Source organism: Rhinolophus ferrumequinum, chromosome 18, assembly GCF_004115265.2.
Source record: "Rhinolophus ferrumequinum isolate MPI-CBG mRhiFer1 chromosome 18, mRhiFer1_v1.p, whole genome shotgun sequence".
NCBI lineage: Eukaryota > Metazoa > Chordata > Mammalia > Chiroptera > Rhinolophidae > Rhinolophus > Rhinolophus ferrumequinum.
Window position 1 is genome coordinate 39,355,982 of NC_046301.1, and position 7,567 is coordinate 39,363,548.

The window sequence follows — 7,567 nt, forward strand, 5'->3', positions numbered from 1 at the left end:
TTATTTTCGGGGAAACATGATAATATGCAAATTCAACAAAGTTGTAGCATGTAAAATAACACATAAAAACAGTTGCATTTCACACACTAGCAAAGAACAATTCAAAAAGGAAATTAAGAAAACAATTCCAATTATAATAGCACCAAAAAGAAAAAAATTCTTAGGAATAGATTTAACTAAGAAGGTGAAAGACTTGTACACTGAAAACTAAAATATGTTGCTGAAAGAAATAAAACAAGACATAAATAAATGGAAAGACATGCTGAGTTCATGGATTGGAAGGCTTAATATTGTTAAGATGAGATAGTTTGCAGTTTGAGGAAGGAAATTTCTGTTTCCTTCCTCACAATTTCATGAACAGAAGATTCATTCTTACCGTAGCTCTTAGCAACCTCAGCATCTGATTTCTTTTTTTTTCCTTTCTTTTTTTCTTTCTTTCCTCCTTCCCTCCCTCCCTCCCTTCCTTCTTTCTTTCCTTCCTTCCTTCCTGGGAGTGCGCAGCTCACAGTGGCCCATGTGGGGATCAAACCGGCAACCTTGGTGTTAATAGCACCACGCTCTAACCAACTGAGCTAACTGGCCACACTTTACTTTTTTTTTATTAAGTCAAGAACACTCACCTTGGGCCGGCCCGGTGGCTCAGATGGTTAGAGCTCCATGCTCCTAACTCCTAAGGCTGCCGGTTTGATTCCCACATGGGCCAGTGGGCTCTCAACCACAAGGTTGCCAGTTCAATTTCTTGAGTCCCGCAAGGGACTGTTGGCAGCACCCCCTGCAACTAAGATTGAACACAGCACCTTGAGCTGAGCTGCCGCTGAGCTCCCAAATCGCTCAGTTGGTTGAAGCATGTCCTCTCAACCACGAGTTTGCCGGTTCGACTCCCGCAAGGGATGGTGGGCTGCGCCCCCTGCAACTAGAAAATGGCAACTGGACCTGGAGCTGAGCTGCGCCCTCCACAACTAAGACTGAAAGGACAACAACTTGAAGCTGAACGGCACCCTCCACAACTAAGATTGAAAGGACAACTTGACTTGGAAAAAAAAAAGGCCTAGAAGTACACACTGTTCCCTAATAAAGTCCTGTTCCCCTCCCCACCCCCCCAAAAAAAAGAACACTCACCTTTTCACTTAAAGGAAGTACTTTAACATATCTGAATTGCCAGCATCACTACTCTTGCACTTTGAGGCCATTATTAAGAAAAGTAAGGGTCACTTGAACACAAGCACTGAGATACCGTGACAATCAATCTGGTCACCGATACACCTGCGAAGTGACTAATTGGCGGGGAGCACATACAGCATAGACACGCTGGACAAAGGGGTGATTCACATTCTAAGTTGGATGGAGCAGAGTGGTGCCAGATTTCATCACGCTACTCAGAACGGTGTACAATATAAAAGATATAAATTGCTTATTTCTGAAATTTTTCATTTAATATTTTCAGTCCATAGTTGGCTGCTGGTAATTGAAACTGAGGAAAGCAAAACCATGGATAAAAGGGGACTACTGTATATGGGAAATCTCTGTAACTTTCCATACAATTTTGCTCTGAACCTAAAACTGGTCTAAAAATAAAGTCTATTTAAAAAAAAAAAAAAAAGGTTAAGAAGTCCAAAAGGTGAATATAGTGAAAAACCCCTTTGCTCTCCAGCCGTCATCCCCCTCCCCTCTGACGAGTGCGTCAGCTCCAGTTTCAATTGTATCCCTTTAGAAACATTTTAATCATTTATAAGGAAGTAAGCATGTTGGAATCCCCTCCTTTTTTCTTCTATAAAAGTGTAGCACCCATTCAGCAACCCCGGCTTTCTCCTAAAGAATGTTCTGGAGGAGAAGGTGGGTTTCAAATCCGGCCAGGGATGGACAGGATTTTCGCAGACTGGAGAGATGCTGAGGTGGAGATGGGAGAGTTTAGCTGAAGGGCAGGGTGCGTGCTTCGTGGAATTGAAGGAGGTGCAAATAAAATTGGGGTGACACAGGAGGCCTTGGCATGCCTCTTAAATGAGGAAACTATTTTAGGGGTAGTGAGAATGCTTTGACGTCATCAAGGCTGGAAGTGGCAGGACAGAAGTGGTAAATTGGGCAGATGGCTGAGTAATTAGGTCATGGGAAGAGGAAGGGAGAGTGACAGGAGGCCTGGGTGAGAGTTGAGGCAGGGCAGGGAAAACAGCAATGAGGGGGAAGTTCACACCTCTTAAGTTTCACTTGATATTTAAGTCACGGGCTGGTTATTAATCTCCATGAACCCTGAAATGAAAAGCTTGGTCATGAATGGTCCTGGCTTTGTCATGGTTTATGGATTACATCCATGTGGACTGCATTGCATACAGCTGTTCCCAGGTGGAGAGTTTCCTGTATGGTTTTGAAATATCTGGAATGATCTGGAAGACCCTGGAAAGCTTCGGAAGTATGGGAAGTCTGGCCAGAAGTGGGAAGAATCAGTGTTCCATCTCGATTAAGGCACCTCTGTGACCTTGGACAAACCACTTCCCTTTTCTGGGTCTCGGTTTCTTCTTATTTATTCCTCATTCAACAAACTTTTCCTGAGTATCTATTCTGTTTCAGGAACGAACATTCTAGGTGCTGAGGACTCAGCTGAAATTAGACAAGGATCCCACCGCACGTGGAGCTGATGTTCCAGTTGGGGAGAAAGGCAGGAGACACTTCAGCAAGATGATTTTAGTAACCAAATTCATGGCAACATGAGGAGGAGTGACTGGTGTGGGAGGTGCCTATTTTTATTACTTTTTAATTGAGACATAACATACGTACAATAAAGTGCACAAACCTCAGGTGTTCAGCTCCAGAGATTTGTTTTAAATAATTACAGCTGTGTAGCCACCACCTGGAGCAAGGTAGAGAATATTAGTATCGTCCCTCATGCTACTGGGCTGACCTTAGATGGCAGAAAGGAAAGGTGGGCTGTCTGAGGATGGAGACATTGAAGGTGAGACCTGGAGAACAAAATGGACCTGGCTGAGGGAAAAGCATCATGGGCCGAGGGAAGAGCAGGTGCAAGGTGCCTGAGGGACTGAGGTTAACACATTGCAGCTGTAGGGAGGCCACCGTGGCTGGATGGAGTGAGTGGGGGGAGGCGAGGGCAAGGTGTGACAGGGGCAGGTGTGCACTGCCTTGTGGGTGGCAGGGAGGACGCTTTTGCCCAAGTAAGATGGGAGCCATGGAGGGTTCTGAGCAGAGGAGGGATGGGACCTGAGTCCCTTTGTTCGCTTTGGGGAGGACAGACTGAAGGGGTCCAGGGTGGGAGTTGGGAAGTCAGGGAGGAGGTGACTGCACCGGTCCAGGTGAGTGATGACAGCCGGGGCTGGACCCAGGTGGGGCCATGGAGGTTAGCAATGGTCAGATTCTGTTTACATGTTGGCTGAGATGCCACAGGGGGTCTCAAAGTCCAAATCAGGTTTTCATTTGCCAGCAGTTTGTTGTTGGTCTGCAAAGTCCTGACTACAAGGATTTCCAGGCACAGATCCCCCTGGATGGCAGAGCTGGGCGTGTATCTCCCCATGGTTGTTGGGAACAGACTTATATACCTGAGTTTCCCTGGCTGCTGAAGAAACAAGGTCGAGACACAGATGTAAGCAGGAGTGAAGGTGGGATGAAGGTACTGACTCCAGTCAAGACTGCACGTCAGCTGTCTGGGTAGCAAGTGGTTACACCCTTGGGAAGCGCGTAGTCCTGAGTTCCAATCTGAGAAGGTGAGTGGGAAAGGGTGCTTTTCATTCCATATCCTCCTATGATGTTCGATGTCTCACAAGGATGTGACATTTTCATGTATAATTTATTACTTGCGTGATTAAGAAAAAAATGAAATAAACCAGCCAGCCACAAAAAGACAAGTGATTGCACTTACAGGAGGACCCTAGAGACGTCAGATTCATAAAGACAGGAAGTAGGTGGTGGTGCCAGGGGCTGGGACGGGGGAGGAGAGTGAGTGTTTAATGGGGACAGAGTTTCAGTTGGGGAAAATGAGAAAGTTCTGGAGATGGATGGTGGGGATGGCTGCGTAACAGTGTGAATGTGCTGAATGCCACTGATCTGGACGCTTAAAAGGGGCTAAAATGGTAATTTTTATCGTTATGTGTATTTTGCCACAATTAAAAATAGAAAAAGAAGAAAAAGAAGTACATAAAAAAATAGAAAGGAAGGAAAGGGAGGAAAAGAGAGAGAAAGAAAGGAAGGAAGGGAGGGAGGGAGAGAGGGCGGGAGGGAAAAAGGAAGGGAAGAAAGAAAAGAGGAAAAAAACCCTTCTGTCAAAGCTCCCGCAAGCCACATGTACAACCTTGGCTCTCAGCTTCCTACGTCAGCCATCGCAAGCCTAGGCCTCAGGGTCAAGGGCAGCTCAGCCTCCCAGAACTCTCTTTCAGGCCACCCTCACCCTGCTGCCAGGAACCCAGAGGAATCCAGGGAGATAAACAAAGCCCATCAGAAATTTCCGAAGGGGCCTTGCAGCCCTGTGCTGGCTCTTCTCATTCTGCACCTGAGGACACCTGGGCCACTTGTCCACCTGGAATCCAGGGCTCCTTCCTCCGGGGTTGAATGGATGCAACTCTTGATCTTAGGTTAGGTACAGGAGACGTCACACCTGTCTGCAGGCTGCCTGCAACTACAGCGCTCTCCTTTTCCCCCCAAAATTTACAGAATTAATTAATAATTATAAAATACACACAACATAAAATTTACCACCTTAACCATTTTAGGTGTCCAGGTCTGTGGTCATAAGCTCATTCACACTGTTGTGTCACCATGCCCACCATCCATCTCCAGAACTTTTTCATCTTCCCCTCACTCACTCCCCTCCCCCAGGCCCTGGCCCCACCTTCTGCTTCCTGTCTCTATGAATCTGACTCCTCTGGGGACCTCATATAAAGGGAATCACGGTATTTGTCCTTTTGTGTCTGGCTTGTTTCACTTAGCTTAATATCCTCAAGATTCATCCATGTTGTAACAGGTGTCAGAATTTCCTTTTTTTTTTAAGCTGAATAATATTGCACTGTATTGATACACCACGTTTTGTTTAGCCATTTATCTATCCGTGGACACTTGGGTTGCTTCTACCTGTGGCTACTGTGACTAATGCTATCAACATGGGTGGGCAGACATCTCTGTGAGTCCGTTTCCAGTTCTTCTGGGTATACATTCAGAAGTGGGATTGCTGGATCATATGGTAATTCTATTTTTAATTGTTTGTGGAAACTTCACACTGTTTTCTGCAGCAGCTACACCATTTGACATTCCTTTTCTTTTTTATTTATAGAATCCCAGTTCTGTTTCAGCCTACAATGTACCCAGTTAAAAATACTTTCCCAGACTCCCTTGCCACAGCCGGTGGTCCTGAGATCCAGATCTAACCAATGAAGCAGGTGGAAAATTTCTGCCCTGTTAAAAATACAATCCTTAACTGTTGGCTCTTGGCCCCTGGTATTCCTCTCCTCCTGCCTGGATGTTACATTGGTGCCTGGAAGTGAAGCTGCTGTCTCAACTGCATGGAGGTGAAAGTCATACTCTGGAAATACTAAGAGCAGCCAGGGCCGGGATTGCCTGCCATGTTATTTGCAAATAATAATAAGTCCCAAGTTATTTAAGTCAGCTGTTCTATTACATGCAGCTGAATGAAATCCTAACTGATCTGAAAGGTTTGAGGTAACTGCGCTTCAGGAATCTTTGGAAAGAATGTTTTAACTTTGCCTTGATTTTTATCGGTAAAGAACCATGGAGAGCACATACTGATGCCTCTGAGACTTCCTGTGTGACCTTAGGCAAATTACTTGACTCTTCTGTGCTTTGATTTCCTCCTTCATTAAATGGGGACGAGGATCACCCTCACTTGTTAGGACTAGCATTTGGGTCAAATGTGTTAATGGTATTAGCTGGTCTTATTATTATTAAAAAAATTTTTATTCTTTTTATTGGGGAATGTTGGGGAACAGTGTGTTTCTCCAGGGCCCATCAGCTCCAAGTGTTTCTCCTTTAGTCTACCTGTGGAGGGCGCAGCCCAGCTCCAAGTCCTGTTGCCGCTCTCAATCTTTAGTTGCAGGGGGTGCAGCCACCATCCCATGTGGGAATTGAACCGGCAACCCTGTTGTTCAGAACTCGCGCTCTAACTGACTGAGCCATCTGGCCGCCCCTAGCTGGTCTTACTATTATTGTCGTTGTGGAGATTCCAGACACCTCATCCTGGCATTCAGGTCTCATCTCTCAGCCTGAACACTAAGCACTGCACACTCTGACTTTGTTCATGCTGTTTCTTCTATCAGAATGTTTTTCTTTCTACGCCTCTCATCTAACCTTAGTGGGCATATTGAGATTTTGCCTGCCCAGCAGCCATTCTCCCTACTTCTTGTAACAGAGGGGAAGGAGAGACTACCTCTCCCTGATCCTCAGTTCATATACTTTGGGGAAGGAATAGCCAGTCTCTGCTTCCAATCTGAAGGAACTGGCCACATGACCCCAGCCTGACAAAATAAAAAATCACTCCCAACCTTAGAGATTGATTCATGGATGAGCATGTAACTCAAGCCAGCCAATAAAAGGATTAGGAAACAGGAGCTGTCTTTGTTGGAATAGCTGGGTTAGGGAGGATGGAGCAATGGGGAAGGCATCCCATTTGCCACCACTAGGTGAGGGCCTGCCAAGAGGGAGGCCCCCAGAGAGGCAGGAACAAAGACAAGGCAGGGAGTCCTGACCTCATGGCTAGATCTGAGCACCTAGATACAGCCATGCCTGAAAGGCACCCCCTGGATTTTTCAGTTACATGTGTCAGTATATTTCCTTTTTTGCATAAGCCAGTTTGGGTTGAATTTCTGCTACACTTAACGGAAGTCCCTGCCAGACATGACAAACCAACTCTTGTCCTCTAAGGCTCAGCTCAAGTATCACCTCCTCCCCCACACCCCAACAGCCTCCTCTCCATCACTGGTGGCCCGAGTGTCCCTCCAGTGCTCTGCCACGATCACTCTGTACATCCATATGGTCACTAGAATGGGAACTGCTTGAGGGCGGGGACTTCATTCTTGTTCATGGCAGCAGCCCCAACTCCCAGATGGAGCTCGATACACAATGAATGAATGAATGATAAATGCAATACTTCCTTGAGAAGCATTATTAGAGAGTGGGGGTTTCCACAAAGTCACCTCAAGAATCACTTAAAGAATGAAAATTGATATTTTTATTCATTTAAAACCCCCTGAAACCAAATGAAATCTTTTGTGCAATGTGAATTTTTTATGGAGAGAGGGGTCCTAGTTTTCATCAGATTGCCAAAGAATGAGTTTTACAACCTCTGCCTTACGAAAAAAGTCCCTCTAGGAGATGGAGGTCAGGAAGTTAATTCAGTCTGAATTTGTGTCCACCTTACATAAAACAGCCAGAGCTTGAACTTTTTTCATTGCGTAAACTGATTTTAGTAAGTCTTTAAAATATTAAATGTCTGTCTTCCTAAGGAGAATGAGAAAAATCATTCATCCCCTACTTTAACAGATGGAGAAACTGAGACATGGGGAAGGGAAGGGGTTTGCCCAAGGTCACAGAGCAGGTTGGTGGCAGAGCTGGTCTCCCC

General features: G+C 45.6%; 1 non-coding gene across 1 annotated transcript; it reads right to left on the bottom strand.

Moving 5' to 3' along the window:
• Positions 1-508: 508 nt before the first annotated feature.
• On the bottom strand, positions 509-582 carry TRNAN-AUU (transfer RNA asparagine (anticodon AUU)). The gene has a single exon. It is a non-coding gene; the product is annotated as a tRNA-Asn (tRNA).
• Between the last annotated feature and the right edge of the window lie 6,985 nt (positions 583-7,567).